Raw genomic sequence first — 22,038 nt, 5'->3', positions numbered from 1 at the left:
GTCCTGGAAGAAAACTTGGATCGAAGACCTGATACTGATTTCCCAGTTTTTGTTTTGTTTTTTGGTTTTTTGAGACAGGGTCTCACTACCTAGTTGAGACTGTTCTGGAACTCACTATGTAGTCCAGGCTGGTCTCGAACTCAAAGCGATCCTCCTGCCTCAGCCTCCCCAGTGCTGGGATTACAGGCATGCGCCATCACGCCTGGGTCCCAGTTCTTAATATTAGAAAAAAAAAAAAAGTTCTTTCACACACTCCATGAGGCTCTTTGGCATGCACTGTGCAGCCACACTGGCATGTTCACGCGCATGTGTGACACCAACACAAGAAGCTGTGCACACTGCGTGCCTGAGACGTGCACAGGTGGCGGCTTGCAGGGTTTCCCTTTCGGTCCCCAGGAAGCACGCGGATGACCCCAATGCAAGGAGCGAGGTGCGCGCTGAGTCCCACTGAGTCGTCCTCGGGGACTTGAAGACAGGAGGAGGGTGTCTGCGTGATTCCCTTTCCCCCGCAGGGTCCACTCGCTGCCTCGCTGCTGCTGAGTCAGGTGTTGCCCAAAGGGACCCTGGTGGCAGCCCGGCGCCGCCCTGTCCCGAAAGCACCCAGGTGCTGAGGGGGTTACGGATTCAGCAGGAGCGGTGCCGGGGCGGGGATGTAGCTCAGGGGAGCCACGCTGTGGAAGGTCCCGAGTTCGATCCTGGTCCTAGAACCCAACCCAACCCAACTTCAAAACCAGCAGGAGCGCTCGGGATCCAGGCACAGCTGGGTTCCGCTCAGGCTCTGGGCCACGCTGATGCTCCCGCCAGTTCCCACCTGGCTTGGTGCGGCTGGAAAATGCCTTAACCGTATGCGTGTTGTCAGGCCCAAGGGCCTCTTCCATCCTTGTCAAGGGGAGTGCTAACCTTCTCTCCTTTCATACAACACACCTCCGTCTTCCCGCGCGCGGTATTTATGGGCCTAGAACCGCCTTAGCTTTACAGTGATGGTGAGTTTGTTTCCCCTATCTACAGGGACTCACTAGCGCAAAAGACCCTGCAAAAGGAACACCTGAACTATTTACATTGCTAATCTTCATCAACTTGAATGTGTAAGATATAAATCCCAATTTTTTTCTGCGATAATGAATTCACAAAACCAGCCAATCAGAAGCCGAGGGGAACAGCAGTCCAGCGCGTTCCTCCGAGCAGCAGATTCACCCGGAAACAAAACAGGGCGGAAGCGCACTTCCCACAGGGACACGTCTAGCGCTTGGCGGGAAGAGGCACGGAAGTGTCTGCGGAAGTGGAAGCGGCTGGTAACCAATCAGCGTCAACGTTGGTTGATGCCTCCACGAACTTCCGGACGCCTCTGCACGCGGGGAACTGTGGGTGCCGAGGGGCGGGCATCCGAGGGCGCCGTAGGCGCACGCTCCGCGCTTGTGCCCAGGTCTGCGCATGCGCCTCTCTGTTCTCTTCTTGGGGTCTGGGCGGCCCTGAGGTCTGCGCGCTTCCCTTTTCCGAAGGTGGAGGGTCGTGCTGCGCTGCGGCTCAGATCCCTGCCCTAGTGTCCGCCCCAGGGGTGCTGGTTCGGGCCTTTCTTCATAAAAAGCCAGTAAGCCAGAGCAGCTGGTAAAAGTACTTGGGTACACGCACGCGTCACCCCGTGCACACTTGTCCACGCGCGCATGTGTCTGCACAGTACCGTGTCCACACATGCATGTTGCCCCGTGCACACGCGTGCAGGTGCACTCACACCCGTATGCACATACATCCATATATCGGGTTTGTGAAGCTTCCCACGTGCAGGAGCAACACAAGTGCTGGGACAGGAGGGACTAGCAGCTGTGGGTGCGAGTGACACCAGGGGCCCTGAGCCTTGGCTCTGGTGGCTGTCAACCCTGTCCCCCTGCCGTGTGGCCTCCTCCTGGCCTTGAGAATTGTCACTTCCTGATTCAGTGCCGCCATCTCTTACCACAAGGGCCAGGGGCCAAATGGCCAAAACTTGACCACACTACCCCGCCTTGCTTGTGGCCTCGCTCCTGCCTGTGGCTTGGTGTGTGTTGCACGTGGGGCTGGGGCCTGCTCATACTGTGTGCCCATGGGTTCTGAGGCCATTGTGGCCCCTTGGGTGTCCTCTCTGCCCCTGCCCACCAGGAAGGTGCCATCAGGGTCCTGCTGCTGTGGGGCAGGGTAGGGCCTGGAGAAGGCCCACTCTTGCTCCTTGTGCCCCCACAGCTGCCCTGTGGTGTCCTGGGTGTGGGTCTGGGCACTTGGGGGGCCCGTGGCACAGCCTTTCCCTATCCTGGCTCTGTGGGCTGGGCAGGGGGTCACGTCGGAGCCCAGTCCTCAGTCTCGAAGGGGTGGGGTCCCACATCACAGTGGCCGGGTTTGTTTAGGGCGGAGGTGGGAGATCACCCTTCTCATCCGGGGATTCAGCAGCAGCTGGGGATTCGGGAGAAGGCAGAGGGCTTTCCCAGGGTCAGCACCAGGCTGATCGCGCCGAGCTGGAGAGGAGCAGCTCTGTGGGCTGTGCTTCTGAGGCTTTTCCGGTGTCGCAGGTGCTTCGAGCTCCGCTGCAGTTGACCCGCACCCAGCAGGGCTGGGCCCAGTGCCCCCTGAATCCATGCTGGAGAACGGCCTCGGTGCCCCAGGAATGCGCCTTCAGCTCGGGGCCTGGCGCAGCCTCTGCCCTGCACCGGGAAGCCACTCGAGGCCATCGGAGAGGAGGCTGTGCTGGCTGGAGGAAGAGCCAGCTTCATCCCCTGCACCTTGACTGCAGGGCCGGGGTCAGAGTGGTCGCCCGGGGGACTCGCCAGGAAGTGCAGTCATGGGACGCAGTCTTGGTCCCTAAGAACAGTCCTTCAGGGCTCCTGTGTGAAATTGCGCTACGCACAGAGGGGGTTGAGGAGACAGGTGATGTCAGCTGGCGGACTGACCCTTCACACCTGCAGAAACAAGGCGGGGCCTCACCAAGGGGCTACGAGCGGGGTTTTACTGCACATATGTCCCGAGATTTCATACTTCAGTGCTGTTTAGCTGAGATTCCCACGCAGTGGCGTGTCCTATGTTTTTATTTGCTAAAGTTGACAATCTCGGGGGCACCCTGGGCCTTCACCCACAAAGCCGCATTTCCCAGCTACTGGTGACCGCTGTCCCCCGAGATACCATGGAAAAAGGGAAGAAGGTGGCAGGAGCGTGGCTCTGTGGACACCAGGACGGGGGTAGGTGCCGTGAGGGTGGCCTCTTGGCTGGTGGGCTCCCTGGCGAGTAGGAAGACTGGTGGAGGAGAAAAGGCCCAGGCCCCACCTTCCTTTGGCCTCATCCAGCCTGGGGCGCACACTTTCTCCCTCTGGTGGCTGTGGCCGGATTTGCAGGCACAGACAGCAACTTTGGTGTCCCAACCCCAGTGCAGTCTGTCCTTAACTCTGCTCCTCCTCCTCCTTCAGTAGCCGCCCCTGACTGCCTTTTCCAGAGTAGAAAGCTGCCCCAGCCAGGTTCCATGCCGTTGGGGTGCCTGGATTTCCCAGACTGCTGGATTTGAGGACGTGGCCTGTGAGTGGGAGCTCAGGCAGCTGGAGCCCAGGCTGAGGCCAGTGTGGCCTGGCTGGGCTGTGGTCTCTCGCGCTGTCTCCTGGCCTTTTGTCACTGGTTGCAGGTAGGAGGGGACCCAGCAGATGGGCTGGGGGACGTCCCTGGATGTGCCACTTCCTGTGCTGTGTGGACTCCACTCCTGATGGACAGGCGGCCCCGGAGGCCTTTCTGGGATCCTGGGAGAATGACAGAGGCTGGGTGACAGCTCAGAAATAGTGACAAACCCCAAGAACTCACTACTTCTTGGAACTGAAGACTTCAGTGACATGGGACCCTCCTGGGGCTGTGACAGGCCTTTCCGAGTGACTGCAGGCACCCAAAAGGTGGCCATGCCAACAGCTCTGGCCTTGCTGTGACAGTGGCTCCCTGTGGAGGCCTCACGATGACCAGTGGGCTCCCTGTGGTGGCTTTGTGGTGACAGTGGGCTCTGTGGTGGCCTCACTGTGGCTGTGGCTCCCTTTGGTGGCCTTGTGGTCGTGGTGGGTTCCTGTGGTGGGCTCTCCTCCTCCCTCACTCTCATCTCTCTGGTGATGCTTGAGGACGAGGTCCCAGTGCCAGCTAGTGGCTGTGTGGTGGGACACCTGGTAAATGAGGAGCCCCAGTCCCCTCCTGGAGCATCATGTTGGTCAATTCCAGCAGCCTCCACCGGGGGGCGGGCATGCACCACTCAGAGTCTAAGCATTCAGAAGCCAAGCTGGTCCTGAGCCCTGGGCTGGGTTGGCAGTCAGGATCAGGATGGGGGTTGCGTGGACCCCACCTCCAAACCTCTGCCCCCAGGCAGGGCTGACCTCCTAGCTTTAGCCTCTGTGGCCTTGGGCGAGCTCCCTACCTGATCCGTGCCTCAGTTTACCTCCACAGGGCCTGACCACAGAACCCCAAAGTGCCCACTTTGGACTTTGGGAACTCCAGGAGTCTGGATGTGGCCATCCTCACTTCTAGGTGGAGAAACTGAGGTGTGAAGGTGACACACAGGAGGGACCAGGCCTACTCACAGCAGCATCCCAACCAGGCTGGAGCAGGACTGAGGGAGTTTGTGTTTCACCTGCTTGCTGCCACGTCTCTTATTTCTATCTGTGCAGTGAGTGAAATGGCTCAGAGAGGCTGGGGCAGGTGCTGGGGACAGTGGCAGACTTTGGGTTGGCTCTGGGTTCTGCCCAGCTCCATCACACCATCCCTGGTGGTGAGTGGCTTCTGGACTTTGCTGTGTATGGAGGGCCCGGGTGGCTTCGAATAGGGTGTCTGTGTGCCTTGGGACACGGCTGACCAGGGCTGGGCCTCTTTCCACCTCCAGCTGTTGTGCCAGGCCCTGGGAGCCTGCTCTGTGTCTGTGGTACTGCTGGGCACTGTGGTGAGGGAGGCTGTGTCCTCTCTGAGGGGCGCCCCGGCCTCTCGCTGAGCTGACCCTGGGGCTGCCTGTCTGCTTCTGGGGGAGGACAGTGGCTGCCCAGGGGGCCGAGGCCTCTCCTCAGTGGCCTCTATGAATAGGGCGACCGCTGACCCGGATGTGCAGGAGGCGGAGGGGACAGTGTGTTCCCAGCGTCGGTGTTTGGCCGAGGCCTCTCCTGCCCACCCAGGCCGCCCAGGGCAGTTGGTGCTGCCCCGACCCCATGGCCAATGGCCCGGAAGCCCTGCGTGGGTGTGGGGCCTGCCCTTCCTCCAGGATATAAATATCCACGACTGCTCCCCGGGAGCGTCTGAGGCCTGAGGGTGGGGGACAGAGCCCCGTCCTGTGAGAGCAGCCTGCCCTCCAGAGCTGGGTCCAGGCTTTTCTAGAAGCTTCTCAGACCACCTGCTGTCCAGCTGGGTGCAGACCCCACGGTGTCCAGGAGGCCCCCCTTCATTATTCCATGTTTGCAGCGCACAATGATGACGCTGCTTGTGAGGATTTGGTCCACGGCCCACATACATTTTCGTTCTTCCTTGATTCCCTTCCCCTCTCCTTTCCAGACTTCCCTGTGTATCGAAGGCCCAGGTGGCTCCGAATACACATCTGCGTGCCACGGGACACCAGTGTCCTCTGCTCCCTCCATCTCTTGGTTCCTTCCCTTTTTTTTTTTTTTTTGTTCCGGGGAGCCAACTCAGGTCCTTGTGCTTACAAGGCAGGCAGCGGAACCACTGAGCTAAATCCCCGGCCCCTTCCCTTTTGAAAGAGATCTGTCTCCCTGTCTCCTATCATCTGTCTCTTGCTGTCTACTCTGTTTATGCTTTGGATTTCTCATGTTGAAGAGGAGCGGTGACTTTCTTCGTGTTTCCGTGAGGGTCTGTGGGTGTGGCCTGGATGAGGGGACACCCGCCATTCGTCCCCAGAGAGGGGCCCAGTCAGGCGGGGAACAGTGTCCTGCTGTGTTCAGGTGTCGGAGACCCATGCATGGCTCTCTGCCGGCCCTCAGGGCTCCGAGTGGGATGGGAGGACGGTGGACTGACGTGAGGTGGCCCCAGTCGGTGGTGTGCGCGGGCCCACCCCCGTGGCAGCAGAGTCCTGCTTTGCGGATCTTTGCTCTGACCTGGGCAGCTGGGGTGGGCAGAGCCAGGCCTTGGGCCTGGGGTCCCTGCAGGTGGCAGGTGAACATGGGTTGGGAAGTCTCCTGTGTGGCAGGGCCCCTGGTGGGGTGTGGCCCAAGCATAGGCGGGTGCCCGGCTGGCTGCTGCTGCAGGGGGTCTGTGCCAACTCCCCCTGGCAGCCTCTGGGACCAGGAAGCACGAGGGGGGGCATGCCACAGCAGGGTGGGGTCGCCCCTCAAGTCAGGCGTCCAGGCCAAGCTGGATTTCCTGTGGACAGTGAGGTCCCGCAGGAGTAGGAAGGCGGGTGGCCCAGAGGAGGCCTCTCCTCTGTGTGCCTGGCTTTTCCCGGCTCTCCAGAGCACCCTACCCTGACCCTGTGACCGTAGCCTTGACCCACGGCCCCAGCAGCCTTTGCTATTTCCGGCCCTGCTAAGCCAGGGCCTGGTCACGTTCACAGCTCCCTTCAGGCCCCACGCTTGGCCGCCACTGGAGAAAAGAGCCGAACCTGGGTGCAGGGCTCCAGACTGTAGGCAGGGGGATCCTGGGTGCCGCATGGGGGTCCCCAGCTCCGTGAGGGGCTCCTGGGCTTGGTGAGAGGTCCCCAGTCTCTGGGAGGTGGTTCTAAGCTTCTTTGGGGCTCTTTGGGCTGTGTGAGGGGCTGTGAGGAGGTCCGCACCCCACGAAGGGACCCCAGGCCTCTCCACTGTGCACCCTCCAGGGCCACCTAGGGGCCCAAAACTGCCCTGTTCTGTGCCTCAAACACGAAGACCCCGGGCCAGCAGCCCAGGCAAACTGTGGAGACTGTGGCTCTTCCCACCCCATGGATTCACTCTTCCTTCTGTCCCCAGCTGTGTCCTGGGCCCTCCAAGCTGGCCATCGTGGACGCTTTCTTAAACCACTGCTTGAATGCCACGCCCCAGCCAGGCCTGCAGAGCTACTGGGGCCTCATGGCAGAGGCCAGTGTGGCGGGGCCTCAAGCTCACTACGAGTGGCTGAGCAGAGGTGACAGACGGGGTCTGGCCATTCAGGGCAGAGGGTGCGGGAAGCAGCCGGCATCCTGGGCTGGGGGCTCTGCTGGCCCAAGTGGGGACACGTGTGCGGGGCTCTTCCTCCTGCAGCTCCTGCAGGGTGCCCATGGGCCGTGCCGTAAGAGGCAGCAGCCCAACACAGCCACAAGCCCTGGGGCCTTTTCCTGCAGTGTGGGTACAGAGGGCTGGGCTGGGACCGGGCTGCGGCCCCAAGGGTACACTACATGGCTGGGGCTAATCTGGTTTGGGAGTTCTGGGGGCTTGGAGGAGAAGAAGGGGATCAAGTTTTGACCCGAAGAACAGACAAAAGAAGCCAAGCACACAGGTGTCTGCAGGAAGAGAGATCAGGAACTGGGCCAGCATGTGCAAGGTCCTGTGGTGGAAATGAGCTCGGTGGGTGAATCAGGAAGAGGACAAGGGCAGGGAAGGTATGGAAGGGTGCAGACGTTTCCTCCGTGTCCTTCCTGGAGGGGTCGCCTGGTCCCTCCTGTCACCCATCTCGGTGAGCTCCATGTCCTTCCCACCGTAGCTTGTCCTCTGCCCCTCCCAGCTGCGAACCCTCCCCACCTGGACTCCCCTTCTTCCCAATACCAAGCAGCCACTGCGGCTGTGGCCCCAGGCTGGCATCCCCCGGCTTCTGGGCCTCGTAGCCCCCACCCTCTGTCGCTGGCTGCCCAGGTCCACTGCCCTGCTGTGGCTGTCCGCATCTCATGCGCCTCCCTCTTGCCGTCCCCTGCCCTTCACCCAGGCCTGGACCCGGACTGCACCCTCTCCCAACAGCTGGCCGTTCCCTGGCTGCCTGCCCGCTGGCACAGCCTGGCGTTCCCGTCTGCACTGCCGGGAACCCGGGCCCCAGACACTAAGGCCCCCCGGCGACGCTCCCTGTGGCTCCCGAACCCCTCTGGGTGCGCCCACCTCGAACCGCTGTCTCTTGCCCCTGCCAGGATGGCTGCAGCTCCACTTCCTGGGCCTGTACCTGGGGATCCTCCTGGCCACTCCCCACGCTCCCCGGAGCACCTTTCAGGTGGCGTCCTAGGGTCCTGAGTGGGGCACGTGGGTGGGGAGGGAAGGAGACATGAGGAGGGGTGGCAGAGGCAGAGGGCCTGGACCAGAGAGCAGGAGTAGAGGCCAGGCTCCGGCCACTGAGGCCGCAGTGCGGGATAGGCGGTGATGTGGCCAGCACTGCCTCCGTGCTGTCTCCAGGACGTGTCCTGGGGTCTCAGGCCCGGGGCGCCCTCTCCGGGCCACAGCGCCTGGGTGGCTGAGGCCTGAGGCAGGCCTGGGGCGTCAGGGGACACAGGTCACCCGGCACCTCAGGGCACAGCCCCTCAGGAGCTGGAGGTGGTGGCCCTGGCTCACGAGGTGCTGGTTTCCCCCAGAGCCGGCGGCAGCTGCAGGCCAGAGCGGAGGCCCAGGGCGGACAGCAGAGGTCCAGCAGCTCCCAACAGTGCATGGCAGGACAGCAGGGCCCCTGTCACATGTGCGGGGCAGAGGGCCGGGGGCAGCCGGGAGGGAGAGGGAAGTGGAGGAGAGCGTGGCTGTGCCCCTAGGGCCTCCCGTGGCGTGGGCCTGCGGTCATGTGGGTATGTGCGGCCTGGCGTGTGGCATGTGTGTGCTTGTGTGGTGTCTGTTTGCGGGTGTGTGGTGTGGCATCGTGCATCACAGTCTGACAACCCCGCAGGAGCTACAGGAAAAGTCCCTTCCTGCTGGTGACCAGGTGGGGACGTCTTGCCAGCGCACACGGGTGGGTGGACAGACACACAGACATACAGACAGACGGCCTCTTGCTCCTGGAGCCCAGCGTGGCCGCGAGGCCCACGTGAGGACCCGGCTGTGTCTCCTCTGGGCGGAACCCGGCTGCCCTCCCCTCCGCCTGGCGCACTGGGTTCATGCGTACAGGGCTGTGTGGTCCACAGCCCCTTTTCCCTCCGTGCTTGCGCGCCGCCTTGCTGCGTGGCCCCGCGATGCTGCAGGACTGTGTCAGGACTGGCGGTGCAGGCGCTGTGGCTTGTGCCGTGGGGACCCCGGGCACGTTAGTAATGTCGGGTCCTTGGGGGCACGCTGTCCTGACTGACCCTGGCTTGCCTGGGGCCTTGGCTCCCCACTGCACCTCGGGGTGCCTGGTGTGGTCTGCTGGGCGGGGTCAGGTCAGCTCTGGGCCAGGTGTGGCCGGGCTGGGCCCTTGACCCTTCCTGGAAGTGTGGCTGGCGGTGGCCGGTCCAGGGTCACCCCGCCGGCCCCTGCCAGCTTCCCCGGGACACCCTGCTGAACAAACAGATTGCGTTTTCTCTGTGGAAAATCAACAAGACGGGGGAGTGTGTGTGTGTGCAGGCGTGGGAGGAAATGGGGCAAAAGTCACCCAATTAGCAGTTTTGAGAAAGCCTTTACTCTTCCTCCTGTGTCTGGCAGCTCTGGACAGAGACCTCCAGGTCCCTGAGAGTGTGAGGAGCCTGGCCAAAGGGCCTGGGGTCCTGCTGTGCTGCTCAGACTGTACTCTCAAGCAGCCTTCTTGCCTCAGCCTCCTGAGTAGCTGGGACTGAGGCGAGCAGCACCCTTGATGGCCCAAGGCCCCTCAGAGGCAGCTGGACCGAGTTCCCAGAACCTCTCCCCATGGTTCGGCCATTGGTGACTAAGGCTTGCTGCAGTCAGGGCCCCAGGGCAGCCCTGGGGACACTGGGGAGGCCTGGGACACAGGGCCCGAGGTCCAGGCGCAGGGAGGGAGAGGCCCAGAGGGACAGGGGCATAAGCAGGAGTCTGGGGAACAGGCACCAGGCCCTCAGGTCCTCGGTGCAGAGCCTGGCCCCGGCCCCAGGTCCCTGCTCCGTCCACTCCACTGGGCCATCCGTGCCTGGCCTGTGTCCCTGTCTGCCATGGTCTGGTGAGCCCTGTCCTCTTGTCCCTCACACCATCATGGGCACCGTGGGCAGCACCGTTCCTGTGTTCCCTTAGGGTCTATGCCAGGGCGCCAACATCCTTGGCACCAACCGAGTCACAGACTGGCTGTTCTGGGTGACGTCCAGGGACTCCATGGCCCCTGGGACACACGGGAGGAGCCCCGTGGACTGCCAGGTGTGCAGGGGGCCAATGGCAGTGGCCCGTGGAAGGGCTGCCCTGGACCCCCATCAGGAGAGGGCTGACCCGGCCATGGGCGGGCGGAGGTCATGGGACCCTCCCCTGTCTCCAGGGCTTCCAGGCCCCTGGAGTGCCTGAGTTTCCTCCCCTGGCTCCCTTCTCAGAATTCAGTTAATCAATGGGAGAAATCTCTCACGTGGCGCCTCTCTGAGCCCCGCGGGCCCTTACAAGATTGATGAACACAAACATCAATTTCTCGGGCCGTGCGCCTTGGAAAACACGGCACTTTTCAGATTGAATTGCTACTTCGTGCCGCCTGGTGTAAATAAAGGAGAGGGAGTAATGTGGGAGATTTGTTACCCTGTGCAGCCACTGCCTGAATCCCCTCACTAGCCATTAGAGGGGGCTGGGAGAGGTCCAGGGAGCCAGGGGGAAGGGGACAGCGGAGGGACGAGGGCGAGGGCAGAGCCAGCCAATGGAGGTGGCCTGGCCTGCACAAGGGGAGGCGTGGACCGGCCAGTGGTGATCTGCTGGTGATTTGCTTTTTCTGGCTTCTAGGAAGGACAGTGGGCTGGGGCTGCTGGTCCCGCAGCCCTGGGTGCTGCCCCAGGCCCAGGACGCTGCCCCTGCTCCCTCCCAGCACAAAGCGGGCACCATGGGGCAGCGCAGATGCAGCACCCAGAGGCCTGGCCAGGGCCCGGGGCAGGCAGGACTCTCCCGGCTGGGTCACGGCCCTGGTTGTGCCTGGCCTTGTGCCCAAAGCCCAGCTCCCTCTTTACCCAGCTATGCCTTCTGCCCCATGCCCCAGTGCCCCTCCGACAGCTCAGGGACTCCAGGGTGAGAACCAGAAGGCAGAAGCCACATGAATCACGAAAAAGAAAGGAGACGTTGGAGTTGGTAAGGACCTGCCGTCCTCCGACCTTGGGCCAGCGCACAGGAAGCAGACTCCCACGAGGTTCCACACCAGGCCTCTGCCATCTGGGCTGTCCTCACCCGCAGTGTCTCCTGGGGCTGGATGCCAGGCGGGGCCGTGGCCAGCGTGGGCCCTGTGGTTGCTGCCTAGGTCTCTCAAGGCATGGGTGCTCTTTGGCCTGTGACACAGCTGTCACTGGCGGCTGTCCCTTTACAGAGGAGGGCTGGAGCCGCGTGAGTGTGTGTGGAGGCCAGGGAGGAGGACGAAGCCCTCGGTCAAGGCCAGAGCTCCAGCTGCCCTTGCTCTGCACCCACCGGAAGTCCCAAGCCCTGTGGTGGGCGTTTGGGGGGCACTGTCCTTTCTGTCAGCAGCTCTGATCTGGGCAGAACCTGGGTCTTCTGAGGGCTGGCGTGGGCCGCCTGGGCGTGGGGTCGGTTCTGCGCGGGCCTGGCCTTGCTCAGGCTTGGCAGTGGCTGGGACCCCAAAGCCTCACGTGGTCGTAGGCGGGGATTTGTCAGGGCGGTTGGGTCTGGAGTGTGTGGCTGATTCATGATGCCGTGCTAGGATTAAGGGTGTGAGTGCCACCTGCCCGAGGTAGTCCGGATAAGATAAAAGAGGCAGGAAAACACTGTTAAACTTCCTTATTGTTTTTGCTGTCTTGTTCGTGCCAAGAGCTCTTCTCTGCAATGCTCCTCTGCCATCCACCCCTTGGAGCCAGCCCATTTCCGATTGAAACCTCTGCAGACTGTGGGCCAAGTAAATCTCCCCTTTGACTTTGGGTGTTGGGGATTCTCTCTCAGCAAGGAGAGAAAAGTAACTAAGACAGGGTGAGTGCCGGAGTGTCCTGGGCAGGGGCAGGCGTGGTCAGTTAGGCTTTGGGAGAACCTGGGGCTGTGGAGGTGGCCGGGGCTTGGAGGAAGATCCAGAGGCGAACTGAGCGGGCTGCTGCGCCTCCCCCAACGCCGAGAGGCTCCCCCTGGGCTCTTCCCTTCAGCAGGTACAGAAGCTTCCAGGAGGTAGCCCAGGAGGCCCGAGTGTCCCCGTCCCGGGGCTGGCACCTCTCTCCTTGACAGAGAGGCTGCATGCCCACCCCTGCCTGGTGAGGGCTGAGTGGCTGTGGTTCCCGCTCTCCATTTGGTCCCTCATCAACCGGCCCTCAGAGCCCGCCTGCAGTGACAGTGCTGCCTGTGGTGCTGGGGGACTGTGGGTGGGCGAGGCCCTGTGCCTGTGGATCTCACGTGGCAGGCAGCAGGTGGCCTCTTCAGTTAAATGTGGCTAATTTGGCCCAAGTAGAGAGTCCAAGGCCTCTCTGGGTTGCCAGAAGTGGGAGACTGGAATGGCTGCCGGGTAGCGGCCTTGGGTGTGGGGTTGGGCTAGGCCAGACCCTGCAGCCACTTGCTCCAGCCAGGGAAGCACAAGGGGCCTGGGTGAAGCCGCCCCAGACGCCTCAGCCCCGGTGCAGGAATGGCCATGGGGCGGGGCACCACTGAGCTGGTGACCGTCCTTGTTAGCCCCGGAGCTGCCCTTCCTGGGCCGTCCTGTACGCCTGCTGGCTGCCCCCGCTCTCCCTTCGGTGTCAGGAGTCCCAAGACGGCTGCGCCTTTGCCTTGGCCCCGGGCCCCGGTGCCACCAGAGGGGCGAGGGGCTGAGCTGGGACAGCCTGTCTGTCCTCTGAGGTGGCCGGGGGCAGTGTGGCATCTCAGCTGAACATGGCACACAGAGTCCTAGATGGTCTCTCTGTCACTTTCCGGGACAGAAAAGCACGGCTACCCAATAGCCATGACGTAAAGGTGGAGAGGTTTACTTGTCTCACATGCTGAGCCCACAATTGGCTAAAGGAAGGCAGGCAGGGGCAAGGGTCTGGCAGAGGAAAGATGCTCACATCATGGTCACCGGGAAGCACCCAGAAAGGAGGAGCTGCGGAGGGCAACGCACCCTTCCAGGCCACGCCCCAGGGCTGCCTCCCAACCAAGTCAGCTACCATGCCCCATAAGGAAATAATGCACAACATGCAGGTATGTCTGTTGCCAAGGCCTCCCGCCCACCATGTTTTGACCAGGAATCACAAGATGTTTTGTTAAAACCACCTGCACCGCAAGTGTAACGGTTCAAGCAATGTAACTGTTCAAGAGTCCTCACTCCAAGTGTAACGGTTCAAGCCTCACGATGTTCTTACTGGATGTTTCAAGATGTTCTGTTATCTCTGCCTTTCTGCTGCCGTAAATGTGCTTGCCCAGTGTGTGACCCCAAGCCCCTAGCTCCTAGATCTTCATAGAGAAATGCTACGCAATAAGATCTGAGCTTGCCTTTCCCTGGCTTTTCTTCTACAAAATGTTTTTTTTTTTTTTTTTGTACCAGGGATTGAATTCGGGTCCTTGCGCTTGCAAGGCAGGCCACGAACCGCTGAGCTAAATCCCCGGCCCTCTACAAAATGTTTTGTTCCAGAAATGTAACAGCTTGTACTGCCGGGCTCCTGCCCCCGATGTATCAGAATGGTTTGTGGCCGTTTGAACTGTGTGACCTTTCAGGAATGTTCTGTTGAGCTCTGCTCTTCTCAAGAAGGTTCCCCAACTCCACCCCGTGCTTCAGGAATGTCCTCTAACTCCGCCCCCTGCCTCACTGAGCATGCTCGCCTGCCCTGTGGATCCCTATATAAGGAGGCTCTCATTTCTGGTGGAGCGCTCAGACTGTGAGCAAACTCCTCTGGTGTTCTCGCCTCTTCGAGTGACCATCGGATTCTCGAGTCTTCGAATTTCGAGAGCTGCCACACTGAGCCGTGACCCTTGGCCATAGCACTGAGCTGCTCTGCTCTGCTCCAACAATCTCTATGTAAGGCTGCTTCCATTTCTGTTCAGGGCTCAGACTTTGGCGTGTAAACTTCTCAGGGCTCACTGGCGTAATAAAACTTGGCTTGGCTCCCTCCGAGTGCTGTTTGCTTCCTTCACCTCTGGAGACCTTCAGGTAGCTGCACCACTTGGCTGGAACGCTGAGTTGTCGCGCCTTACTGTAATACCCCCGCTAGGCTGTGTCAGATCGAAACCACCATACCTTCCCGTCCCCGCCTGTCCCATTGGCTCAGGGGCACGGAGTTACTGTTGGGAAATAGCTGAGACCAGGGTAAACTACAAAGTATTCTGAACGGAACCGGTATACACAGTGGAACACAATATATTGATTTTTATGTGATATAACAACAAAGGAAAATTGGTAGCACTAAGTGCTGATATTAAAGGAATTCATTGATTGAAATATTCTGCTCGAAAAACTATAAAGAAGTTGGGTGTGGTGGTGTACGCCTGTATTCCCAGTACTTGGGAGGCTGAGGCCCGAGGGTCACAGTGAGTTCAAGACCAACCTGGGCTACGTAGTGAATTCAGGGCCAGCCTGCACTACAAAACAAGACCCTGTCTCAAAACAACAACCATAAAAACTGGGAAGAGAAGCAAAGTAAACTCAAAACAAACAGAAGGAAGGAAAGAGTAAAGAGAAGAGTAGAAACCCCTGAGCTAGGTGTGTTGGTGCACACCTGTAATCCCAGCATTCAGCCCCTGGGCTGAGGCAGGGGAATCGCTGTAAGTTTGAGGCCACCCTCAACTACGTAGCAAGACCCTGTCTCAAAACAGAAGCAGCCACCACAACAATAAAACAACAACAGGCCATTATTGCAGCTTTCCACTGTCACAGTGAAGTGTGACAGCCCAGTGTCACAGCCAAGTCAGTGTGACAGCTCTCTCCAGTGCTAAAGCTGAGAGGTACTCAGAGTGAGGAGGGAATCCTATTACACTGCAGGCCCAGAGCAGCTCACACTCTGAAGTCGGAGCCCCCAGCAGAGATGGAAGCAGCCTTGAATCTCTGGGGTAGGAGGGTTGGGGGTCACATGGTGGGCAAGACGTTTTCAGAGGTGGGAGGGCGGAGATGGCAGGACATCTTGAAACACCTGTAGGAGCATCTTGCAGCTCCAACAGGTACATTGCTGGAGCCATTCCATTTGCAGCGCAGGTGGCTTTAACAAAACATCGAAGGGTGAGGTTTGGGAATAGACAGAGGTCTGCGTGTTGGGCGTCGTTTCCTTTTCACAACAGCCCATGCTGTGTTTCCCAGATGCAGCATGTTTTATCTTTGCTCTCTCTGTTTTTCTCTTTACTGGGCCCCAGCTCTCTGCAGAGCCAGTTTCTCTTCCTTTCTTCACTTTTGCTTTCTAGAGTAAATTAAAAAAAAAAACCATACACACCAATACATAAAACCCCCACAACCCAACAACAAATAAGAGAGAGTGAAAGCTCATGCAATAAACAAGAAAAATTAAAGAAAACAAAGCTGCTTTTATGAAAAGATTAATATAGTCAATCTCTGGTCAGATTGACCAAGGAAAAAATAGAAAAGACACAAATTCCCAGCATCAGTAATGAAGCAAGAGACATCACTACCAACACTGTAGATACAACATGGTTAATAAAGAATATTACAAGTAATTCAGTGCCCGTTCATCTTAAAGCTTAGAAGGAATGGACAAACTCTTTGGTTTTTTTCTTTTTGGTACCGGGGATTGAACTCGGGTCTCTGGGTTTGCGAGGCAGGTGCTGAACCACTGAGCTAAATCCCCGGCCCTGGACAAACTCTATGAAAGAGAATTGAATTTGTTGTTAAAAATCTTCCAACAACAATAAACTCTGGGTTTAGATGACGTTTCTGGCAATTCTACCAAATACATAGAAAAAAAAAGTGCCAGTTGTACAAAGTCTCCTTTGGAGAGCAGAAGAGGAGGGGACAATTTAATACTTTTGTTTGTGAAAGATTTGGTTGGCAAACAGAAACAACTGGCAGAATTCTGTTTTTGTGTGTGACACAACCACGGCCATCTTTCCCAGAATCGTGAAACGAATTGAGGTGTTGAACAGAGCCACTGAAAAGCAATAATGTAAAAAGCAGGGCAGATTTTGCTTTTGCCCCACCCCGCACCCCATGTTTTTGCCATAAAGTGTTCTGTTCAAGAAATGTAACCATTTGTGCTGCACAGTGTTTCTGCCCTAGTGTACCAAAATGTTCTGTAGCTGTTTGTGCCGCGCAGGTAGCTGCCCAGTGTAGCAAGTATTCTGTTCAAACCATGTAACCGTCTGTGGGCTGTTTTTACCTAAGGGGGAGATTCCTGCTACTAGCTGTGTCTCTACCCTAAAAGGTTCCTCTCAACTTCCTTTCTCAACTGTATGTAAACTCACTCTGAGTACGGCTGGGGACTTAGAATTCTGCGTCGAGGCAGCAGGCATGATAAAGCTCGGGTTTTCTCCATCTCTTTGCGTGGCTTTCAGATTCTTGAGTCTCCAGATTGCTGTGACTGTAACACAGACCTGTAATGCTTGGCTGTAACTCTGAGCTGACTCACTTTTCCCCAACAGTACCACTGTACTGACAGGGTACCTGAGCAAGCCCAAGATGTTATAAAAAATGACAGACTGACATCCTCTGTGGGCAGAGACACAAAAAATCCTTCATAAAACATCAGCAGATCAGGGCTAGGGATTTAGCTCAGGGGTGTTGCCGCCTGCCTCGAAAGCGCAAGGTCCTGAGTCCAATCCCTGTTTTTTTTTTTTTTTTAAATAAACAATAAATAAAGAAAGAAAGAATCAGCAGATAAAATCCAGATAAATGCAAAGCAGAGGGTAGATAATAGAAGGGAGGCAGCTCTTTGTCAAAGGGGAAAAGGATCAAGAGACTGAGGAAGGCTGGAAAGGGGATGAAAAAAAGAATTAATATTCATATAATATAATAACTCTACACGAGATGCATATGAATTATATACTAAAGGAGGACTAATAGATAAACCAAATAATAAATAAAAACCCCCGAGCCAAACCCCAAACAAATTCCAGCTAAATATAAAAAGGATAACACCAGACCAAAGGGGTTTATCCCAGGAATGCAACTTGAGTTCAACATTCAAAAATCAATCAACTAACTCATCATATCAACAGATTTAAGAAGAAAAACCTTATGATCGTGTTGTAGATTTTTTTTTTTTAAAGAAGCATTTGACCAAAGTCAACATCTCTTAATGAAAAATTCTCGACAAATGAGTATATGAGGAAGGGAACTTCAAGGCTTCTACAGGGGCTGGGGATTTAGCTCCGTGGCGGCTCAGCTTCCTGCCGCACAAGCACAAGGTCCCAAGTTCAATTCCTGGTACCAAAAGAAAAAAAAAAAAGGGATAAACTGGAGACATCTCTAGCTAATGGACACGCCTTGTCACTATACCATTAAGTGAAATACATTGGACGCGTGTTTAAATATTACATTGTTTCTCTGGTGTGAGAAACCAAAAATGGAAATAAGGACCAAAATGGGTGCTAGATATTGGGGAATGGGAAGAGAATGTTCAAATCAGAAGGGAAACGAGGGAGGGACGAGGAAAAAACAACAGAATAGAAGGGAAAAATGGAAACAGGGCCGGGGATGTCGCTCAGTGGTTCCGCCGCCTGCCTCGCGAGCACAGGGACCCAAGTGTGATCCCTGGTACCAAAAACAGAGAAATAAAGGCATCTATGAAAACTCTACAGCCATCTCCATAAACGTGGGTGACATTTTTATCGAAGATGGGGACAGTGTCATCTCTCCTGTGTAGTGTGGTCCTGTAGAGCCTGGCCAGGGGAAGGAAGCGAGAAAAAGGAACACGAGAGCCACAGACTTTGGGACTGAGTACAAACCCTAATCAGAATCTCGCAGGAATGTTTGCAGGGACCAACCAGCGGGTGCGAGATTCGCGTGGAAAGAGACCGGCCTAGAAGATCCAAAATACACTTTGAAAACAGCAAAGCAGTTTGGAAGATGCGCTATCTGAGCTTGAGACTTATTCTAGAGCTAAAGTAGAGTAACCGAGCCGGCCTGGGACTGGAAAAGCTGTCCATGTGCACGATGGGACGGAACATGGAGCGCAAGAGACCGCAACACGGAGGCTTACTTCCACACCATGTTTACTGAAGGTGTGGGATCGTTCAATTTGAAAGGATACTCTTTAATTTTATTTTTTCATTCTTGGTAGTGACAATGGAAACAAGGACTTTGTGCTGAACTACATCCCAAGCCCTTTTCTTATTTTTACTTTTGAGACAGGGGTTTGAACTTGAGATCTTCCTGCCTCAGCCTCCCACAGTGCCACCATACCTGGACGAGCATAGTCTTTCAAACAAATATTTTGGAACATTTAGAAATTCATATAAAAAAACCCCACCAAAAATAAACACCACCATCACCCTCCCCAAAGAGAAAAGAAAGAAACATGGCCCAAACTGTACCCAATGCAGAAATAAATTCCAGAGGACAGAATCCTGTGGTTTCAGCTACTCAGGAGACACAGACAAGAGGATCGCTGGACCCCAGGATCTGGATGCTGCAGTGTGCTGAGCGGTTTTGCGCTGAGGTTGGCATCAGCAGAACTGCTGAGAGCCGGGACCGCCAGGTGGCAGGTGCAGCGTGGCCACTGTGCCCAGTGTGGGCGGGAGGGAGGGACTGCCGCTCACGGTGGGGGAGGAGAAGGGACAGGGAGGGGACGAGGAGGAGGAGGAGGACGACGAAGATGATGGCGAAGAGGGAGAAGAAGAAGGACGAGAAGGGAGGAGGAGGAGGAGGAAGAGGGAGAGGGAGAGGAAGAGAAAGAGGAGGCATTACCTTCACTTACGTAAAACTTCTGGGAAAACATTCTCAGCTCCCTTGGTCTTGGAAAGATTCGGTCTATCTGATAACAAAAGTCACAATTCATTTAAAATTTGATAAGTTAGACTTCATAAAAAGTGAAAACGGAAGGACAATTTACAGATTGCAATAACATATTTAAGAAACTCAAATCTGATCAGAGAGTTTATATCCAGACTATAATGAGCACTCTCAAAACAGCGCTAAGAAGCCGGCCGTGGTGGCGCACACCTGTAATCCCGGCCCTCGGGGGCTGGGGCTGGAGGGTCGCCAGGGCTGCGCGGTGAGTTCCAGGCCAGTTTCAACTGCATCGTGAGTGTCTACCCCCCAAAAAACAAAAGACCTCTTAATGCTAAGTAAACAAAAGAGCCAAATAAAAAAGGAGACAAAATATTTGAAACACTTCATCAAAATAGTATATGTGGATGCCAAGCGAGGACAGGGAAAGATGCGTGGTTTTAATCAGTCATCGTGTAGCGCAGATGAGCCAGAGCCCCGTCTCTGCGCCGGTGGCTTCTTAACGGGGGACGGTAGCAGGTGCTGGGGTGTGGCTGGGTGGTGGGGACCATGCTGCCCTCCCTCCCAGCCCCAGCGCTGCAAAAAGCAACCCAAAACAGAACCACAGAAACGAGACAGTGCTAAGGGCTGGCTATTTTTCAGGGCAGCTGGAAATGGCACTACCACCCCGAGGAACAGTGTGGCAGCTACGACAGGGAGAAATGCGTGCCTAGGAGGGGACCCGGCAGCCGCACTCCCGGGAGCTTCCATAAACCACTCAAAAGTCCACGCGTCAGGGCGCCAGCCGCTCATCTGTACTCATCCCAAACTGGAAAGGACTCAGAGATCCCTCATACAGCGGCGCCGACGTGCTACCAAGTACTTCCTAGCAGTAAAGCACTGAGCTGTCGGCGTGTGGAAGAACGTGAATGAATTTCAGATGAATTGTGCCGCATAAAAGAAGCCAGGCCCACACATGGCACACTGTAGAATTCTATTTAAGTCACATTCTGGGAAAGACAAAACATATAAAACCCAGCAACAGATCAGCGCTTGCTAGGGGCTGGGGCTGGGGGAGGGTTGCTACCAAAGGGCCTGGGGGCTCTGGGAGGTGGGCCGTGGTGGTCATCTAAGACTAGTGCAGGTTGTTAAACTGTACAGACTGTATGTCCAAAAGGGCGAATTTTACCGTAGGTAATGATACCTTGGTGTGTGCGGGGTATGGTGGCACTTGCCTACATAGCGAGACCCTATCTCAAAAAACCAACCAAACAAACAAAAAAACAGACTCTAAAACAACTGGGGAGAATTAACATCTTCACTGTTGAGTTTTCTAGACCACAAGCTGTACCCATGCCCCACACTTACTTAGGTCTGTATTAGCATCTATTAGTAAAGTTACATTTTTTCCCCTAGAGGTTTTGTGCATATTCTACTAGCTCTATTTCTAGGTATCTGGATCTTTTATTTATTTATTTATTTAAACATTTTTTTGCTACCAGGGATTGAACTCAGGTCCTTGTGCTTGCAAGGCAGGTGGCGGAACCACTGAGCTAAATCCCTGACCCTATTTATTTATTTATTTATTTTGAGACAGGGTCTTGCTATGTAGTTCAGGCTGGCCTTGAACTCTCTGGTTCATCCAGGATGGCTTGGAACTCATAGTGATCCTCCTGCTTCAGCCTCCCAAGTGTGGGGATTACAGGTGCATGCCACCATACCTGGCCTGGTAAGTGGTGTTGTGAATGGGGATTGAACACAGGGCTTCAAACATGCTATGCAAATGCTCTTCCACTGAGCTACCTCCCAAGCCCTAAGCATTTTCCTGTCTATTCATTTAGTCCCATTCTATAGAAATACGTATGATTTTAGATGTTGTTTTTACACCCAGCTGCCTTATAAGACTCAGTAACTGCAGTTGTTGAACCATGGGTCACTTTAGATCTACACACACAATCATACTATTGTCTAAAATGACAGTTTTGCTCCTCCTTTCTGGTCTTCTCCTGTTATTTCCTTTTTCTTACCTTATTGCAGTGGCTACAGCTGTCACTGCAATGCCAAATAGAAGTGGTAAGAGAGAAATCCTGGCCTTGTGTCTAATTTCCGAAAGGACACATTTAGCGGTAAGGAAGAGGTAGGTTTGCCGTCGACTTCCTGTGGATACTCTTGGGCAGGTTAAGGAGGTTCCCATTTATATCTGGTTTGCTGAGAGTTTTTATTTTTTAATTTATAAGAGTTGTTTATATTTATAATCAGAGTGGATGTTAACTCTTCTCAAATGTTTTTCTACATGTAGTAAGATTCTTGTCTGAAAATTCCCTTCACTGTGGCTAGTTCTGTTGACTGCTTTTTTGAAGGTGTCAAATCTGCATTTCTGATACAAAGACAACGTACTGCTGATGAGCTATCCTTCCCCTTGCTGAGCCATTCGTTAATCTTTCTATTTTTGTGCCTGTCTCTGTATAAGCCCATTCTCCTTTCTCCAGGGCCAATAGAGTGGGTTGGCCCATTCCTTCCTGACCTTGATCCTTAAGATACCTGACCCCGGTGCAGAGCTGGGAGGCTGGCAACAGGTGGGTGCCCCCGGTAGGGCCCAGCCACGGGCATGGAGACACTCATTTAGAGGCACTCTAGGAGGCTGAGGCAGGAGGATAGAAAGCTGGAGTCCAGTCTGAGCAATTTAATGACTCACTGAGACTTGGTCTCAAAGTCAAAAAATTAAAAAGGGTCAGATCAGTGTGAAGACCCTGGCTACAACCTGCAAAAAAGCCTTACCTCCTAGCCTTAACTTTCTCATGCCTTTGTTGAAGTTTGATTTTAAATTTGTGATACCCTTATGAAATGAATTTTATATCCTCTTTATTTTCTGATAAAGTCTATGCAAAATTAGAATTACTATCATAGATACATATTTGGTAGAATTTACAGGGGAACTCATCTAGACTGGGTTTTCTAGGAAGGTTTTTTTTTTTTTTGTTTTGTTTTTTTGAGACTGGGTCTCACTATGTAGTTGAGACTGACCTGGAACTCACTATGTAGCCCAGGCTGGTCTTGAACTCACAGTGATCCTCCTGTCTCAGCCTCCCAAGTACTGGGATTACAGGCATGTGCCACCACACCCGGCTCTAGGGAGGCTTTTGAAAAACACCTACTGATTATGTTCCTGTAGAGTACACAGAGTACACGAATACAGGACTACTCCATTTTTCTATTTCTGTTAGTCTTCTCTTTCCCTGTGTCCATATGCCCTTTTATTTATTTATTAAGAATGCT

At 55.5% G+C, this 22,038-nt stretch overlaps 1 pseudogene; it reads right to left on the bottom strand.

The window, feature by feature from the left end:
- Window positions 1-809: 809 nt before the first annotated feature.
- LOC117284368 lies at window positions 810-922 on the bottom strand (annotated as a pseudogene).
- Between the last annotated feature and the right edge of the window lie 21,116 nt (window positions 923-22,038).

Source organism: Fukomys damarensis, unplaced genomic scaffold, assembly GCF_012274545.1.
Source record: "Fukomys damarensis isolate Sample0158 unplaced genomic scaffold, DMR_v1.0_HiC HiC_scaffold_36, whole genome shotgun sequence".
Lineage (NCBI taxonomy): Eukaryota > Metazoa > Chordata > Mammalia > Rodentia > Bathyergidae > Fukomys > Fukomys damarensis.
Note: the sequence above shows the minus strand (reverse complement) of the source record. Positions and strands in the feature narration are given on the sequence as shown.